Raw genomic sequence first — 19,292 nt, 5'->3', positions numbered from 1 at the left:
GGTTATGATGCTCTTTAGTGAGCTGAGCTCGTCTTTGCGGGCTTTGGTATGCGGCCTCTATATATTGCAACTAGCCGAAGGAGGATGAACCACAATACCAATGTATATATTAAACATATAATTAAGGGTCTGCGTCTTGAAATAAAAAATCTTGTTAAACTCATTTTAGCAAGACAAGACAAGACAATACCGAGACAAAACGAGACAAGACCATTTCAGTCTTGTCTTGAAAAGCCTTGAATGAATCAAGACCAACCTTAAAAAATAACCAGTAATTCAAGAAATAACAAGACTTTTCTTGGTAATTTTTAAATCAAGACTAGACTAATCAACCTGAAAGATTTCTAAGATGAGTTCACAAATTAGAAAATTGATTAAAATCATTAAAGTACGTCTTTAAATTAGAAAATTGATTTAAAATCAATAAACGTGACGTACTTTATTGATTAAAATCAATAAATACGTCACCTTAATTAAAGGAAAGACACGGGGTGGGCGGGGGGTGGAAGCAAAATTTTGTGATAAGGAGAGGGAGGTGTTTAGTCTATTGTGACGTCACAAAAATTATTTTAGTATTACAGTTTAATTACTACGCTTTCAATTAAAGGAGTGTTTTAGATTGTCCAAATTTTTACTCACTCTTCTTATTTTTATGTGTATTGCCGCATTTTAAATAGTTATAAGTTTGCAAAAACTGCCTTTACGTTTTTGAAGACATTAAAGCGCAGCGTTGCAAATTCTTTAAATCGTGGACGTATAAGAGATATAAGAATAATCTCTTATACGTCCATGATTAAATTAAGCACGTAAAAATTAAGTTTAAATAAATGAATAAAACATTTAAAAAAATTATAATAAATAATATAATAACATGTAAGTTAATTATTTATTAATTGTTATTTTTATTTATTTATTTTATATATTAATTTTATTAATATATTATTTTATTTTATATATTAATTATTATTTTATTAATTAATTATTATTTATTATTTATAAGTCTTGTAATTTAGAAAACAATTTCAAGACTTAATTTTTGGTCTTGAAAAGTCTTGTCAAGTCTTGATTTTCTTGAAATTATTTTTATGTAACAAGACCACTTTGAAAAAGTATTGATATGTTTTGAAACATTTCAAGACTATAATGGCATTGTCTTGGTATTGGAATTGAAATAAATTTTTTAGGAGACGCAGACCCTTGCATATAATAGACAAATTATATTAATAATTCAGCAGGTAATTCAGTTGATCAATTGAGTACTATCATTTTAAAAAATTGCGCTGAAGGACTAGCAATGCCAATCACATTGATATTTATGTCTTCGATTGATAAGAGCGAACTACCTAAGCAATGGAAATTTGCGAACATTACCCCAATCTTTAAGAACAAAGGCAGTAAGCTAGAAGCGAATAATTATCGACCAGTATCACTGACTTCTGTGCCGTGTAAAATTCTGGAGAGCATAATAAAAGACTCACTTTTGGCACATTTTACGAACAATAAATTTTTATCGAAGTGTCAACATGGATTTGTTAAATCTAGATCATGCACGACAAATCTCATGGAAATTGTGGATTATTTAACAGAAAATATCGCACTGAATCGTGCGGTAGATGTGGTTTATTTAGACTTTGCGAAAGCTTTCGACACAGTGCCGCACAAAAGACTCGTTTCAAAATTAAAAGCGTATGGAATTACAGGAAAGCTGCTAAAGTGGTTCGAGGAATTTTTAAAAGATAGAAAGCAACGCGTAGTCAACGGTGATACTGTTTTGAGCTGGCGCGATATCTACAGCGGAGTTCCGCTGGGATCGGTAATTGGCCCGATATTGTTTGTTTTGTTCATAAATGACCTGCCGGATAGAATACAAAATGTAGCCAAGCTCTATGCAGATGACACCAAAATAATGATCGATGTGAACTCAATAGAGAAAATAAACAGTCTTCAACGAGATATAAACAGCGCTTGGGACTGGTCTAAAGAATGGTTAGTGAAATTCAATAAAGAAAAATGCGAAATAATACATTATGGAAGTAACAATCCAAAACACGATTATTCTATGGATAATGTTGTCCTAGGACAAACTACTATTCAAAAAGATCTAGGCGTATTTTTCTCAGCAAACATGAAATGGAGACAGCAAATTATATCTTGCAGCTCGAAGGCAAATAAAATGCTGGGAATGATTAAAAACACATTTGTGAAACCGGATGTGCAGACTCTTAAAGTCTTATACGTGACGTTTGTTCGCCCAATAATTGAATTCGCGGTTCCAGTGTGGTCCCCTCAGCTTAAAGGAGAAATAGAACTGCTCGAGAAAGTTCAACACAGGGCTACGAGACTCAATCCGACTCTGGCAAAAATGAAATACGAGGAAAGACTAGAGATTCTTGGCCTCAGCCCATTATGTGAACGCAGACTTCGTGGAGATTTGATCCAGACTTATAAGTTATTAAATAAGATTTAAAATGTGGACTTTTTAAACGGTTTCAAGCCTAATGATTTTCAATTATCTAGAGGAAACGGTGTCAGGTTTGAACGCGAAAAAACAAAGTGCAACTTAAGACACTCATTCTTTACTAACAGAATAACAAAACCATGGAATAAACTACCTAAAGATGTAGTCAATGCAAAGTCAGTAAACAGTTTTAAAGCACAATTAGACAATTGGCTCCTTTTAAATAAAATTAAAACTGACACGGCTGTCTAAGTGTGTTATTAATACACACACTCGTCGTCTTCGGGCGGCTACAGCATCTACTACTACTAGGTATATACCCGATCGAACTGAAATAAATTTTACCTGAAAGCAATTTTGACCTCGAAAATGGAGAACATCCTGGTGGATTACTTACTAAAGATTCATGCCAGACACATGAAGAGCTTGCAATAACATCGGGAGTCGATCAACCAACAGTTTCTTGGCGTTTAAAACAACTGGGAATGATTTGAAAGCAATGAAATTGGGTGTTGTTTGATTTGATATCGAGGAACATTGAAAGATAGTTTTTTACCTTCAAACAGCTGCTCGCGCGACAAAAAAGACATGTTTTTCTTTATCGAATTGTTACTGGTGATGAAAAGTGGATACGTTACGACAATTCTAAGCTTAGAATAGCATGTGTCAAGTCCGGCGAGCCATTAACATTGACAACGAAACCGAATATTTATGGTTTTAAGCTCATACTATGTGTCTGGTGGGACCAGCTCGGAGTAATGTATTATGAGCTGCTTAAACCGAACGATTTTAACGAGATAATTACAGCAGACCGCTACCGACGACATTTAATCATGCTGAGCCGAGCATTGAAGGGTAAAAGGCCGCAATACGCCAAAAGACATGACAAGGTTATTTTTCAACATGACGACTCACAACCCCATGTTGCAAATGTTGTAAAAAACTATCTGGAGAACCTCAAATAGTAAGTAATACCCCACCCGCCATATTCACCGTTGTCTCCTCCGATTATCATTTGTTCCGGTTGATGACACATGGCGATTTTCTTACGACGATACCAAACAATCGGTCGATGGCTGGATTGGCTCAAAAGACCAAGATTTTTTCAGTGTAGAATCCGCATACTACCTGAAAGATGGGAGAAGATTGTAGCTGATGATAAACAGTATTTTGAATGATCTGAGTCTGAGAGTCTTTTCTTTTTCTTTCTGTTGTTGTTTTTTATAAAAAAGCGTTAATTTTCAATGCTAATATATGATTTTTAAAAGATCAAATCTAAATGCTTTATCTATGTTTAATTATCTTATATAAAAACATTGAAAATAAAATTAATCTCAACGTTTAATGGTTGTTTGCTCTAAATGTCATTCCGGATTTCATTTTGAATGGATCGACCAAAACTAAACGTTTGAATGGATCAACCGAAACTAAACATTTTTTCTAACAAACGTCTATTAAATGTCGAAACGCTGTTTCAACATTTAATAGACGTTCATGTGTTTATTGGGTAAAATCTTTCTCTTTAGATAAAGATTTTACCTTTTTTGTGCTTATGAAATTATTTTTACAAACTTTGTTTAAAAACAACTAATCTGTAAAGATTGACTTTCTACCAAACTTTTTAGCGGTCAGTTATCTGAATTTTTCAAGTAAATTGTCATAGCCGATTAAAAAATATTTTGTTTTCTCACAGTTTTTCTGTTTTAAGAGAAGCAGGTATTTTTTTTATTTATGTAAGTATCCCTACAAAATCTTTTCAACTATTTTTTAGCATTTTTATGCATTTTGACAGTAAAGTATACCATACAAAATGCTGAGATTTGTCCGCTATGCATAAGCCAAGTCAAACCACACTTTAAATAGCAAATCAATAATTTGGACTACAAAATGAGTGTGTTACATGTAACAGTAAAACAACTACAATAAAAGTTGTTGGTAATACATAGTAAAACACTTATTTAACCATAATTTTAAAAATAGTGACCGAATATATCACAGTCATCGGTAATGTTTTGAGGTATAAGAAGGAAAAAACTAACAATATTTAAACTAAAACTGGCTTCAATTCTTAACTAGTTAACCAATCAGACTGAGGTTTTATCCTGAGTTTTGTTTGGCCATAGCCTACATTTGCACCAACTTTAATCAAGCTATATAGCGATTCTCACTCGACAAGTGTTTTTATTGACGCATCAGCTGTTCATAAATTATATCAACAAAATAGGGGGGAAGAGGGTCGGAACATTTTTGACATTTGTTGATCGGGGAAGGGGGGAGGTCAAGACAAGTTGACGTCAACAATGCTACTTTTTAAAATAAATTTAGTTACTTAAAAAAAGGAAAATTAGGCAGCGTTTGCAGTCTTGTGTTACATACTCGCTAAACCTTCAGTATTTTAATGAAGCTATTTTTATTCCCAATTTTAAAAACCGTGTCGTGCTTTAAAAAGACCCGAGACGTACAGAACTTTGATTTTTGGGCCTGTAGACAAAATAACATAAAAAACGCAAACAAAACCGATTTGTATTAATTTATTATTAATTAGTGGTATTAGTAATTATATCTATCAATTATATAATTATATGCATATAATTATATGTATCAATTATATATCAGGTATATAACTATATGTATCAATTATATGATATATTATTATATGTTATAATTATAGTGGTATATAATTAGTGGTATCAAAGAAAGTGATAATGAAACTTGGCAAGAGAGCGATATAATAATACAAGAGTTGAATTCAAAACTTGGTTTTAAAAAGAGTATTGTAATCGAAAGAGCACATCGAATAGGAAAATAAGAACATGGTGAAAAATTAAAAACAGAACTATACTTGTAAAATTCTTAAATTATAAAGATAAACATTTAATAATGGAAAATTATTCGAAGTTAAAACTCTGGACAGATCATATATACGTAAATGAAGATTATGAACAACGGAAATAAGAAAGAAATTGTTTATAGAAGCTAAAGAACTACGAACAAAAGGTAAATATGCGAAAGTTGTTTACAATAAATTGATAACGCGTGATTTTTAAGAGTAATTCTTTTATTTCTAACATTTTAGAATTTTAGAGTTCTTTTATTACTAAAATGGATTCCGTTCTAGTTAATGATTTTGAATTAATGTCATTTAATTTTTTTCAAAGAAATCACTTAGTTTTTTGATAAAAGATCTGACCCAGATCTATATCATTTTAGCGAAGCACGTGCATTTCAAAATAATTGCACTTCTTTCTAAGCAAATGAAATAAAAGAATTCTTAGAGCGTGACCCGTAAATGTTTTGCTTATTGATTTAAGAAGTCTAAAAAAAATTGTGAAAGTTTTTTAATATGTATGAAAGATTTTCTGAACATTTTTAATTTAATTTGTATAGCCAAAACATGGCGATTCTGATGACGTAAATTCTAATTCAAATATTCACCTGCCTGGTTTTAAAATAATATTACTTGCGCGAAAGCGAAAAAGCGAGGTGGCGGTGTGCTTATTTATATGAAAGAAAATTTTCAATTTTTTACTAGGTTTTCAAATTTTCAAATAAAAATTTTCAATTTTTTACTAGGTTTGATGTGTATTTCTGATGACGATATAAAGAGATATATAAAGAGATTCTAAAAATCGAATTTTTAACTAAAAAAACTAAAAATATACTTTTAAGTTGTTGCTATCGCCCACCTTCTGGCGTAATTGAATGTTTTAACAATTATTTAATTGCAACAGTTATAAAAAAAACTGACCAAAAAAACAAACTAAACTATTTAATTGGTGGTTTCAACTTAAATTGTTTTGAATACCAGATCAAGTACACTATAAAATTTTTTTATTGTGCACAATAAGTTGCTTATACCAATTATGTGTAGTGTATGAATTGCACATTCTAACATCTCGTGCAATATCTGTCCGCTTTCTCAATGCTATCTTTCTAACCAGACTTCTTCTGACTTTCACTTAAATTTTCTTCGTTATTCCTAAACTCACTTACTCTTGGTCAGAGAAGCGGGTGATGATGCTCTTTAGTGAGCTGAACTTGTCTTCGCTTGCCCGGGTATGTGGCCTCTGTATGGCAATTAGCCGGAGGAGGACAAACCACAATACCCATAAAAAATTTGCGCAATGTAGATATAACTGCGCAATGTAGATATGTGGCTTTAGATTCATCTTGTTTAAGAAGCGACTGAACACCATTGTAAGCTCCACGCACAACATTTGCTTCATCGTAAGCTTGCCCTCTACATTTATTTAATTTTATATTATTCTTTTCAAGCAGATTTGATGTTTTTTTATATAATCCAATAAATCAATCAATATATTTTGATAAAAGATCTTACAATCGAGGTCATTTACACGTAGTTAAAAACTAATCTTAAGTAAATACCATGAAATAGTATTAATAATACCAATAATAATGATAATTATAATGATGATAAATTAACAATTATAAGAATAATAAGAAAATTATATAATAATAAACCAATATCAATTTTAAAACACCAATTGAATATTATGCACACACAGGAAAGCTACAAAAAGTTATGTACTGACAAAACGTAACAACCTATCATGTAACTAAAACAACTACGGCAAAAAAAGTAACAATGATTTAATAAATATTATATTGATACATCTTAATATCAATAATCACAATAAAATAATGAAAAGTTATATAATTATTTCATTAAAAAATAACAATAAATAAACAAAAAATATTTTTCAATAACATTCACAAATAAAAACGTGTCACGCACACACAAAAACATTTAGTCACGAACATAGCGTTTTAATAATAAATGAAAATATTCAAATAAAAAAGGAAATCATACCATTATACCCAGCAAACACATATCATCCCTCAAAGTTTTTATATTTTATTTTAATTCTTTTTAATTATTTAAATATTTAAAAGTTCCATGGAGCATGTTCAAAACTTGTTTCATAACAGTGTCACAGGGACGTGTGTAGTAAATTTTTTGTCCAAAAAAAAGTTTGCCCCCTGCCCCTACTTTTTTTTTTTTTTTTTGATATCGACCCGATCAAGTTTTTTTATAAAAATCTTTCAATAATTCTTTAAATGACTCATAGTATTGCTAAAATGGCCACTAAAGCTGTAAATATGATTTTTGCAAACTAAGAAAAATATTTTTTGAAAATATTTAGTTGATGCAATGTATAATATATGCAGGTTACAAGATTTCTGTTGGAAAATTTTTAGACGACGATATTACCATAAAAGATAAAAATCAAATTGTAAATAATAGGCGCAAGATTTTACAAGATTTATTTATAACAAAATCAAAATTATAAAGTACAATAGACAAAGGCTTTTATTATTAACTATCTGGAAACAAACCTGTTTATTTATTCACAAGTTCATAATGACTCACAAAGAAAAAAAAAATTAATTTTTTTGTGTAAATTTTTTATACAATTTTGTAAATAATTTTTGATAATAAACTTTTTTGAAAATAAACTTTTGATAATAAATTTTTGATAATAAACTTTTGATAATAAATTTTTGAAAATAAATTTTTGATAATAAACTTTATAAATACTTACAAAGAGTCAAAAAACTTATTGTAATAACTGTACAATGCCAAATAATGTTTTTACAAATATGTCTGGCTATGAAAATAGCAGCTTAACAGAAGGTAGACTAGACAATTTTTGAAATTATTTGAATTGTTATTAAAACTCATTTCACAAGTATTTGTAACAACTTGCTAAAAACTTGTTATTAAAACAGTATTATTAGAATGGAGCTCATTTTTGAAATTCAGCCAGTTAAGTGAAATTTAACCAAATTTTTCACAGGTATAACTCAGGTAATGAAGCCTTTGATTCAGCAATAATAAATAATAAGAACTAGTATAATAAGAACACGGAATATCTTCATTCGTTTTTGAAGAAACTAAAGATTAGAACGAAGAAACTAAAAGACAGGTGCTTTATAACACTTTAAAGTTGCATCATCAAAAATTGTATTAAACTCAGTACTCTGATGGTCTAGCAAAGGGACAGTGATAACTATATATAGCGATAATAGCTTTTATTAAAATACTATGTAGAAAAGAGCAAAACATTTAAAATTCTTTCATTACTTAAGAAGAAAAGGCCCTTTTAAAAACAACGAGGATAATAATTTTCAGAAGTCTTGTACAGGGATAATCAATTTGGTTATATAATAATTTATACTTAATAAATCCATAATCTGGGTATAGAAACTCTATTTTCTTGTCACAAATGCTCGATTATTTTAGAACGCCAAAGAGCAAAGATTAGTTTTTATCGATGCAATTTTAAATAGCTTCTTCTTGTATCATTTTTCTGTCTTCCTTTCTTGTATCTAAAGGATATTATGATAAAGAAAATTATACACCATTAACTTCAATTCGTATTTTGTTTGAAGTACTATGTAAACTTGCTAATTAAGCGCCATATCGAAGTAAGCGGGTATATTTTAAGGGGATAATATTGAAAGGACAGTCCGAATTTAATTTTTAATATCTAAAACTTTTTCATTCATATTTATAATTCAAAATGAAAGTTAATAAAAAAATACGCAATCTTATGTAAAAAAACTGGGGATGTCCATTGATATATTTTAATGTATACTTGTTGTTCTTAGCTAATTTTGCCTCCTGATAATAGTTTGAACAATTAAATTTGATAAAATTTTATTCTCTGTGTACGTTAAAAGGGAAGTCCAAAATTTGTATAAACTGAAAATTATTTTGATTTTTTTTAAACTAATTAGAGAAAATATTTAAATAATAAAGTTCAATATAACAAAATTAAAAAAATGGCAATTCAAGTTTCTAATTATGCTATACAACTCAAAAGTTAGTTCAACCTCCATCAAAATATTTAAATTGTTTTTTTTTTAATGATTGCAAAATTATAAAACCGGAATTCTGTTACGTATTTTAATTTTTAATTTCTTTCCAACCGTTTCAGATAATTAACTGTGCATAATTTGTTTAGTTTTTGCTGTTGTTTGCTTTTAATTGTTATGTGTATAGTAAAACTTTTTTTGAAGTTGAATAACTTTTATCTAATTTTTTTTGGATACGTCCAACTACACAGTAGACATTTCCTAGATACGCCCCTGGTGTCATATTTTGATTAAAGATGTACTTGGGTTGAAAAATTACCATTGTGGAAGGCTAAACAATTTTTAATAAGTTACATTAGCAATGTTATATTAACAAGTCGCTCTAACACTTGTACCCAAAATTTTGATTCGTATCGAAGTTTCTCTTCTAAGCTTTTATAAATTGTTTCGTTTTGTTTCCACTTATAATGTATACAATATGATTGCATATGATGCTGACTTTTTTCCAGTTCTTTTAATTTTTTTGAAAGACCTTGCCAGTCTTTAATTCCCCGAGTTTGCCAGTTTTGATGAAGCCATAACCTCCTAACCGTTCCATACATTGTTGAAGTTCTATAAAATTATTTGGAAAACTTACGATTATTTTTTGATAAACCTTGCTTAAAAGGTCCTTGTAGCCAACAGAAGTCTGATTTTAAAACCTTTTTTTTAAACATTATCTGTTAATATTTTGTTCTGAAAACTGCAATTTCAGTGGAAAATAATCCACCACAGTGGGCACAGTACGTTTTTAAAACGTTCCTTAGACGTTTTTTTTAGGCTTAAACCTAATAAAAACGTTCAAAGAACGTTTGAAAAACGTACCGTACTCACTGGGACCACTCTTAGAGTTATTATTTATATCTTTTTTTATCTAAATTTGTTGTATTTTTACTTAAATCTTCACCGCAATGATGTAATATTTTATCCTCTTTAGAATCGTCTTGAATATTATCTCTGATGTGATTGCTTTCATTGTTTTCTAAGTCATGTGATTCATCTTCACCTTTTGACGTACATTGATCATCCGATTTCTTTTCAACTGGTTTTAGAAAATTTGTTAATTTGGAACTTTTAGCAACACATTCTTCTTGTCATTTTAGCTTCCTTTTTTTGCTGCACCATTGGTTTTGCTTAATATTGTGTCCATGTTTTCCCTTTTAAAATGTTTGGAAACTAATAACACACAGTATATCTTGCTTAACTTTTCAAAACTTTGGAGTGGCTTCAAGAATGCGGATATATTTATTTATGTATATATATATATATATATATATATATATATATATATATATATATATATATATGTATATATATATATATATGTATATATATATATATGTATATATATATATATATATATATATATATATATATATATATATATATATATATATATATATATATGTATATATATATATATATATATATATGTATATATATATATATGTATATATATATATATGTATATATATATATATATATATATATATATATATATATATATATATATATATATATATATATATATATATATATTATTATTATTATTATTTTATAAACATCAATTAATACGAGTTTCTCTCAATACTAAATTTATTTTTATTAAAGAAATTTTCGCTGGATTGTTGTGACCAGCGTCTTCAGCTTTAAAGTGTTTTTTAAAAAAACTTTAAAAAACACTCAAGTGTTTTTTAAAAAAACTTTAAAGCTGAAGACGCTGGTCACAACAATCCAGCGAAAATTTCTTTAATAAAAATAAATTTAGTATCGAGAGAAACTCGTATTAATTGATGTTTATAAAATAATAATTTACATACTCTCATACATGATGTCTACATTCAAGAATATATATATATATATATATATATATATATATATATATATATATATATATATATATATATATATATATATATATATATATATATATATATATATATATATATATATATATATATATGCATAAGACTCGGCGTGCAATAAAATTGGAGGAGCTAAAGTGAAACATTTATCTTGAATTAAAATGTTTTTGGGTCTTCAAAAAAAAAAACTTTTTTCTCCAATCTTTAAAATAAAAATTTTATTCGGAAATTTTCTTTAAATACTAAAAAATTGTAAAATGTGATAAAAAATCTAATCAAGGTCTTTTATAGCAAATGTTCCGAAGTAATTCTAGCGCTTATCATGTGCAGCATTAAATCGTTCAGCTATTCTATCAAAAATAGACCATCGACAATATCAATATGCGTATTTAACGTTGACAAGGAATTATATATTTTTTTAAACTTTTGTTGATCTGAGCTACGTTTTGACTCTTTTCTACATTAAAAAAGAGCGTTCTAATGTAGCCAATGTAGCTCCACTTGTTAACACGATTTGGATAATGATCCGAATATTCTGGATCATTTGGGCGAATTTCTTTAACCGTATTCTGAAGTGTCTTGCATATATCTCGAAAATCAATCGGCATAGAATTTTTTAAATATAATGAAGATGTAAGTATAAGATGAAGCTCAATTTTTATACGGTTCCAATTAAAATTTCCATAGAAATTAGATTGTAAAACCTTAACCTCCTTTGATAGAACCGTCTTGTTAATGGCTTTCAAAAACAGATTGATTTAAAAAAGCAGCATTCGAGAAGTTTATGATCGTTCTTAACTTTCATTAACTTCTTGAATGCTGGTTGTTTAAATCAATCTTCTATTGCATTTGTAATTGTGCCAAGAGCTTAAAAATATATTGGCATAAAATAATCATCCGTTGTTTCTGGGTAATAGGCATGGCTTGTTTGTTCTTCGTAACCTATGACGTATTGAAAAATGGTTCATTTGACTTTTGTCGTTTCCTCGGAAAGGTAGGTTTTTCAATTGATTTGATTGAATTTGCTGCTTTCTTAACCACCGCAAAAAAAATGGAAATCGTCACCATTTTTCATATTTTTTTATTGCATCAATCAATAATTATGCAGATTTTCTTTCGCTGATTGCTGACATATTTTTCGATTGAAGTTTTTTTGACAAGGTATTAGTCATGGCGTTAAGCTTATAAGAGAGATTGATGCCAAAAAGAAGTAAATATAATCAATCTGGCTCTTGAAACCAATGGTTCTTGCATGTAAAATCCTACGAAGCCTTCAAAAGGGTTCAAACATTAATCTACCGTTCGACGACAAAACGATAACTGTTCTATATTGCTCACGTCAGTACCTTCATCAGCAATAATGGAAAAAAATAGTTCTTGGATGGTTTTTAACTTTTCTTGTAATGTTAGAATAGCTAATATATTCAAAATCTCATTTTGTATCTCGTTATGTGTATACTTGTAACCAATTCTATCATCAAGAAGTTTGCATCAAGTAAGCGCAGTAGTGAGGTAAAATTGTCATTCCCATCTTGACCTTGCAAAGTTATTCTTTGTCGTCCGAGGTAACGTAGGCATCAAATGACTTCTAAAAGATATCCTGACATTGGGCAAAATTTAGCAGATATAACGAGGCCGTTTTATGACATGCCGAATTGTGGCAAGTCTGAAAACATTTTGGAGCTTTTTTCCATGAAAAAAACCTTTGCTAATATAAAACCTTCTTTATTTCACTGATCTTTCAGGTTTCTCTGATCTTTCGGGTTTCTCTGATCTTTCAGGTTTCTCTGATCTTTCAGGTTTCTCTAATCTTTCAGGTTTCATTTTCCTTTTTAAATAACACAATAGTAGCAGAAGACACTGTTAATCTAAAATACGCAATCACTTTAACGAAGAATTAGGTTGAAAACCTTAAAAGTAGTAGTTTTTAATTAACTTAGATTCTATTAACCTGACAGACAAATCAAAAATGTATGTATCTTACCTTTCATTAAAACGCAACCATGAAAACCCTTGAATCAATTTTGCTGGCATGAACAATGTCGACATCCAATTTTTGTTTTGGGAAAAACATAATGTTTGGGCGAATAAAAAAGTCAATTTTTGGTGTCGATAGTTTCTTCTTGTTAAATTCAATTAAAAAAGAAGACATTTCAGGTAGCTCACTAATAGTCGCTTCACTAGACGCATTTGTATGAGAAGCCTTTTCAGTCAGTTAACAAATTGTTGCTTTACTGAACGCATTTATATATGGAGGCTTTTCAGATAGTTCACTAACTGTTTTTTCACTAAACGCTATGGTACATATGGTTTCTGCTTGAAAAATATGCAATTATCTTACTCATGTTGTTCGGATTGTTGAAGACTAAGAAAGTATTTGACAAAAGTTTATTATATCATGGGGGTATAAGAGTTATAGAGATATAATCTTATACAGTGACGGATTCGGTATAGGGTGTGGGGAAGCGAGCCCTGCCTCAACCCCACACGCTCCTTTAGCCAGTCAACTGGCGCTCCTTAAAGTAAAAGTTTCTCATTAAAAAGTTCTGCGTTTAATTTAAACGGAAACAAAAAACCAGATAATTAAAAACTATTGTTTACAATTATTGCTTTACAAATTTTCCCGCATATATGGCAGAAAACAAAATGAAGACATTTTGTTTTAAGTAAATATCTCATATAATTTTAATTTACACAGTCTATGGATTTTTAACATAGTTCGGTGTTTTAAAACTACTGTGACTGTACAGTGACTGATATTCATAAAACTAAAATGACTTTGTAAACGATAAAAGACTTTTTTCAAAAGCCAAAAACAAAAAATTATAAGTTGACTGATTTTAACATTGTGGAGCAATTAAGATTTGTTTTTATGTGTAAAAAAGGTTTTCGGCAAAAACCCTTATAACAACCCTCTCATTACATCATTTTTTTATATATAGCAATATAAGTTTATATATCTATAATATAACTTAATATATCTATATAGTTTTAATATACCTATATATAGTTTATATATCTATAATATAATAAAATAAAAAATATTTTTTCTCATATCTCTCTTATGTAATATTTAGTCCTACCTACCATTTTTTTCTTCTTTTTTTTTTTTTATTCTTTGCCGTTTACAAAAAAAAAAAAAAAAAAATAACGTACAAAATATAATAAATGGCCGGAGCAAGAAGAAGTCGAGCTCCGTTTACATTGTTGTCTTCAATTTATGTAACAAGTTTAAAATTTAAAAGTTAAAAATTTACAAGTTGAAAATTATATAGTAAAATACAACATATTACAAGTAGTAAATCGTATAATAAAATTTATTTTATTTTAGTTATCTGTTTTTCATTTTTAAAAAAAAAAAATAAGAAACAAATCAAAACAAAAATAAGTGAGTAATGACAACTTTTTTCAGTTTAATTATGCTATGTACTAATTTTTAAAAAGTTTTTTAAGATCGAAGCTATTTTCTAATAGAAATCGTTTAGATTTTCTTTTGAATTGTTCTACGGAGAATTTTAGAAGAGTTTTATTTTTAATAATATTTTTTTAAAAACTTTTTTAAATAAATGGTTTTTAAATAAATAAATGAATTTGAAATGAACTGAGTTTTAAATAAGATTTTGACACAACTATAATATTACATGAAAACTTTGGGGGTATTTATGAGTAATTTTGGTGAAGTAAATTTGAAGTGATTTAATATGATATTTTCATGATATATTTTCATTTATAATCACTCCTGGAAAGTTAACAGTTGACTCTCTTTACTAACTTTTTTATTCAAAAAGAGATTAGGTAATTTTAAAAAAAGGTCATCTCCCGTACTAGGTTTGTGGAATAAGATAAATTTAGTTTTTTCAATATTTAATGAAAGTTTATTATTTGTAATTCAGTCGTTTAATTTTAATAATTCTGCGTTAGATATTCTAAACAGATCTTTTAGATCGAGAAGACAGCAAGTGCAAGTCATCACAATATACGTAGTGAAGAGTTAATGGAAATCTTTAGTAAGGCTAAAAAAAAATCTTCTAATGCAATAATTTGTTATATTTTGTAAAAATTAGGATAAAAAAAGAGTTGAACTTTAAGTTATCTGGGTAGTTTAGATCAGTGGGGTGCGACTCGGCAAAATTTGCATTAAATTCTTGTAATTGCTAACGCAAAGGCTTCTGGGATGTGTAGTACAGCCAGATTGTAAACATAAACAACAAAATATTAATAAAAAATTACAATTTTTACTTTATTATAGCATGATTTAATCAACTTTAATTTTTTTTTTTTTTCATATTCTTTAAATTGTTTAAATATAGTATAGAATACTGATCAATGTCTGCCGGATTTTGCGCAGCTCGTAATTCTCAGCATAAACGATATATATATATATATAATATATATATATATATATATATATATATATATATATATATATATATATATATATATATATATATATATATATATATATATTTATAAATATACATATATATATATATACTTATATACATATATACTTATATATATATATATATATATATATATATATATATATATATATATATATATATATATATATATTTGTATATATATACATATATATATATATATACATATATATTTATATATATATTTGTATATATATATATATATATATATATATATACATATTTATATATAAATATATTTGTATATATATACATATATATATATATACATATATATATATATACATATATATTTATATATATATTTGTATATATATATATATATATATATATATATATATATATATATATATATATATATATATAAATATAATCTACTTTAGCATATTTGTGTAACAAATTATTACCATTTTTTTGTTACATTAATTAAATATGCTAAACCCTTAGTTGATATAGCAGCTCTCCTTAGCGAGTCTGGCTATTTGTCAGTCAATGTATGTACTAAAGCCCCCGGCAGCAGGCCTTTTCAGTATAAAGTCACACTGCCTACCTAAACCAGCAGTATAGGATAAATATATAATATATTATTATTCAATCATTACTATCTATATAAATTTGTCTTTACTCAATAATACCTCTTTTACAACTATTTTGCTATTTTACTCCAAACATATAATTAAATAATAATAATTTTTAATATATTGTAAACAATATTGTGAATTATATTGATATATATATATATATATATATATATATATATATATATATATATATATATATATATATATATATATATATATATATATATATATATATATATATATAAATTAGTAAAAAATCACTTAACAAAATTTTTTTTCATTTAACACAGTGTTTCATCAATAAAGACTTAACAGAAAATCATCGATGGAACTCAGTGTTAAATAAAAAAAAATTTATTAAGTGATTTGTTAAGTGGCACTACTAATTTATAACTGCTCTGTTCTTTTAAGAACATTGAGCACTCTATTTTGCATAAAACATTTTAAAGTTGTTTAAAATGTATATATATATATATATATATATATATATATATATATATATATATATATATATATATATATATATATATATATATATATATATATATATATATATATACAGTTTATCCCCGATAACTCAAACATCCTAAGGAATACGGTTCAACTTAATGAATGTTCGACTAAAATTGCTGTTAAGTCGAATTTTGGCATGAGATAGTTAGAGTTAAGGCGATTTTTTTTATATAAGCGTCTAAAAGCTTGCGATCTTTTATCAAAATTATTTTAAAACTATAAAATAATTGCTTTTCAACTTTAAAATTTTATTATGATAATTTGTAACAGTTTTATTATCGCATTATTTTACGCCTGATAACAATCTATTCTATTTAGATCTAAATACAATAACAAAAAAACAGAAAATATTAGGCTACTGTTATTTTCATTTTATTTTTGAATTTTTGAAAAAAGTTTTCTTAATTTCTCACGCGAAAAGTTTGAGTTAATTGAAGTAATTTGCTGAAAGGGGACAAGAAATTGGTTCGACTTAACAAAGTTCGAGTATCCGAGGTTCGACTTAACCGGAGAATTTTAATAGTAATCAATTAGACAACTTTAAGGGACCAAATAAACAGTTCGAGATAACGAAAATTTGAAAACGCAATTAAAAACAACAAATCAAAACGCAACAAGGTTCATAAAACGGTTTATAAATAATATTTTACAAATGCAGTTAGGATGAAATGGTAATATATTTTAAATTCATACTTATGAAATTTTGATTTTGAAATACTGCGTCACATAATATTAAAGATTACACATAAGGGATGTGATTTTCTAGATATTAAATTCTAATAGTTTGCAATACTTTCTAAACTACTTGTGGGGGAAAAGGTCGGGGGAGGGAAGGGGTGTTATATTCTAGAAGCCTGCACAAGGTGGATGCGATATTTTAAGTAAGAACTTTTATTGCAATATATATATGTGTGTGTGTGTATACATAGCCATATCTAGGAGAAACAAGAGGGGCAAACTGCCCGGGGCGTCACGGCCTTGGGGGCGTCAAGGCAAATTTTTTTAGCGATTTTCAAATATGTTGTTTTTTAAAAATTTCTTTAAATATATTATATATTTATTTACTTATTTAGTCCATTCAAAAAACGTTGTTTTTAAAAAGATTTTTTTATATATTTTTTAACGATTTCTTTTATTTACACTGAACTAAGAGAAGATGTTTAAAAAAAGAAAAAAAGCTCAAAGAAAAAAATTAGCCAAGCACTCTGAAGCTGCCCATGAAGCTGTTTTAAGTAAAGTTTCAAAGCTAACACGTTTTTCTTACTCCAGTTACTTAAAAGCATCTGGTGAGACCTCCACTCAGTCTTAATCTAACCAAGAGGAAGATAATGTAAATAACCCTCTGTTGTGTAGTTTAACTTCATTAGCTAGTTTTGCCATATGTTGATCAACTTTATCCTTGCTCATTTGTAGCCAAAAATCTCAGAAAGCATTAAAGAAAAATAAAGAGCCTGAATGTAATCTAAAGCCTATAATAGTTGAAACAGATGATAGTATCAAAATTACAACAGATGTTTCACGCAGATGTGACACTTGCAGATACTTATCTAATGATCCACTTAGCCGGAACGGTTGACTGTAAGAGAAAGAGACTATTAACAAAAGTATCATTAAAATTAACTCAATACTTTTCCTGAAGAGCAATAAAGAATATTTTAAAACCAAAAAACGCCTTTTCTTAAATGATCTTTAATACAGGGTAGCGTGAAATAATGAATAAGTGAAGAGGAGGTGGTTTGTTAACTCTCCAGAAACTGGTTCAGCTAATTGTCTTAAATAAATCTAAAAAAAAATCTCATTTCAGTTGTTCTGTGAAATGGATAGAGGCAACAATCAGGATAAAAATGAACCAGCTGTCAATTAAGGTTTTATCCAACTAATTATGAATGAAGCAGAAAGGTGGAGAAGCATTCTTAAGAGAACAGTGTCAGCAATTATTTCATGGAAGCTTATCAAAGCTGTACACCAAAAATGATAGGAACTTCCTTGATCTTATTCGATTGCTTGGTTGATTTTAATTCAATTTTGATGGAGCATTTAAGGCGAATTAAAGATGGAGAAAGACGTTTAAAAATCTCCGTGTAAATATCCAAAATGAAGTCATTAACCTCTTAGCTTCGCATGTAAAAGAAGCTATTGTGAACATAGTAAAGTTTTGAAGGTGTTTTTTAGTTATTATAGATTGCTCTCTAGGCCTTCTTCAAAAATGGCTAAACTTCTCTAATCATCCGCTATGTTCACGAAGAAAATGAAGCAATAGTCATCGTCCAAGACTAATACCTCTACAATTGTCAATATTTTTATACTGATTGTTTTTTACATCTATAGGCGCAAAAAAAAATCAGTATAAAAATATACACAGTAATATTCACAGTAAAAATATAGCCCTAATAGGTATACCTATTAGGGCTAAGGATGGGGGGCGGTCTAAATATCAAATGTATTGTTTTGTCTATGAAATAATTATGTCTATATAACCTTTTTTTAAACTTTTATGTAAATTTCCGAAGGAGGAATTTAGTAGTTTTACAACTCTGCTTATGACAAATATTAT

This window comes from Hydra vulgaris, chromosome 03, assembly GCF_038396675.1.
Source record: "Hydra vulgaris chromosome 03, alternate assembly HydraT2T_AEP".
In the NCBI taxonomy this organism is placed as follows: domain Eukaryota; kingdom Metazoa; phylum Cnidaria; class Hydrozoa; order Anthoathecata; family Hydridae; genus Hydra; species Hydra vulgaris.
Note: the sequence above shows the minus strand (reverse complement) of the source record.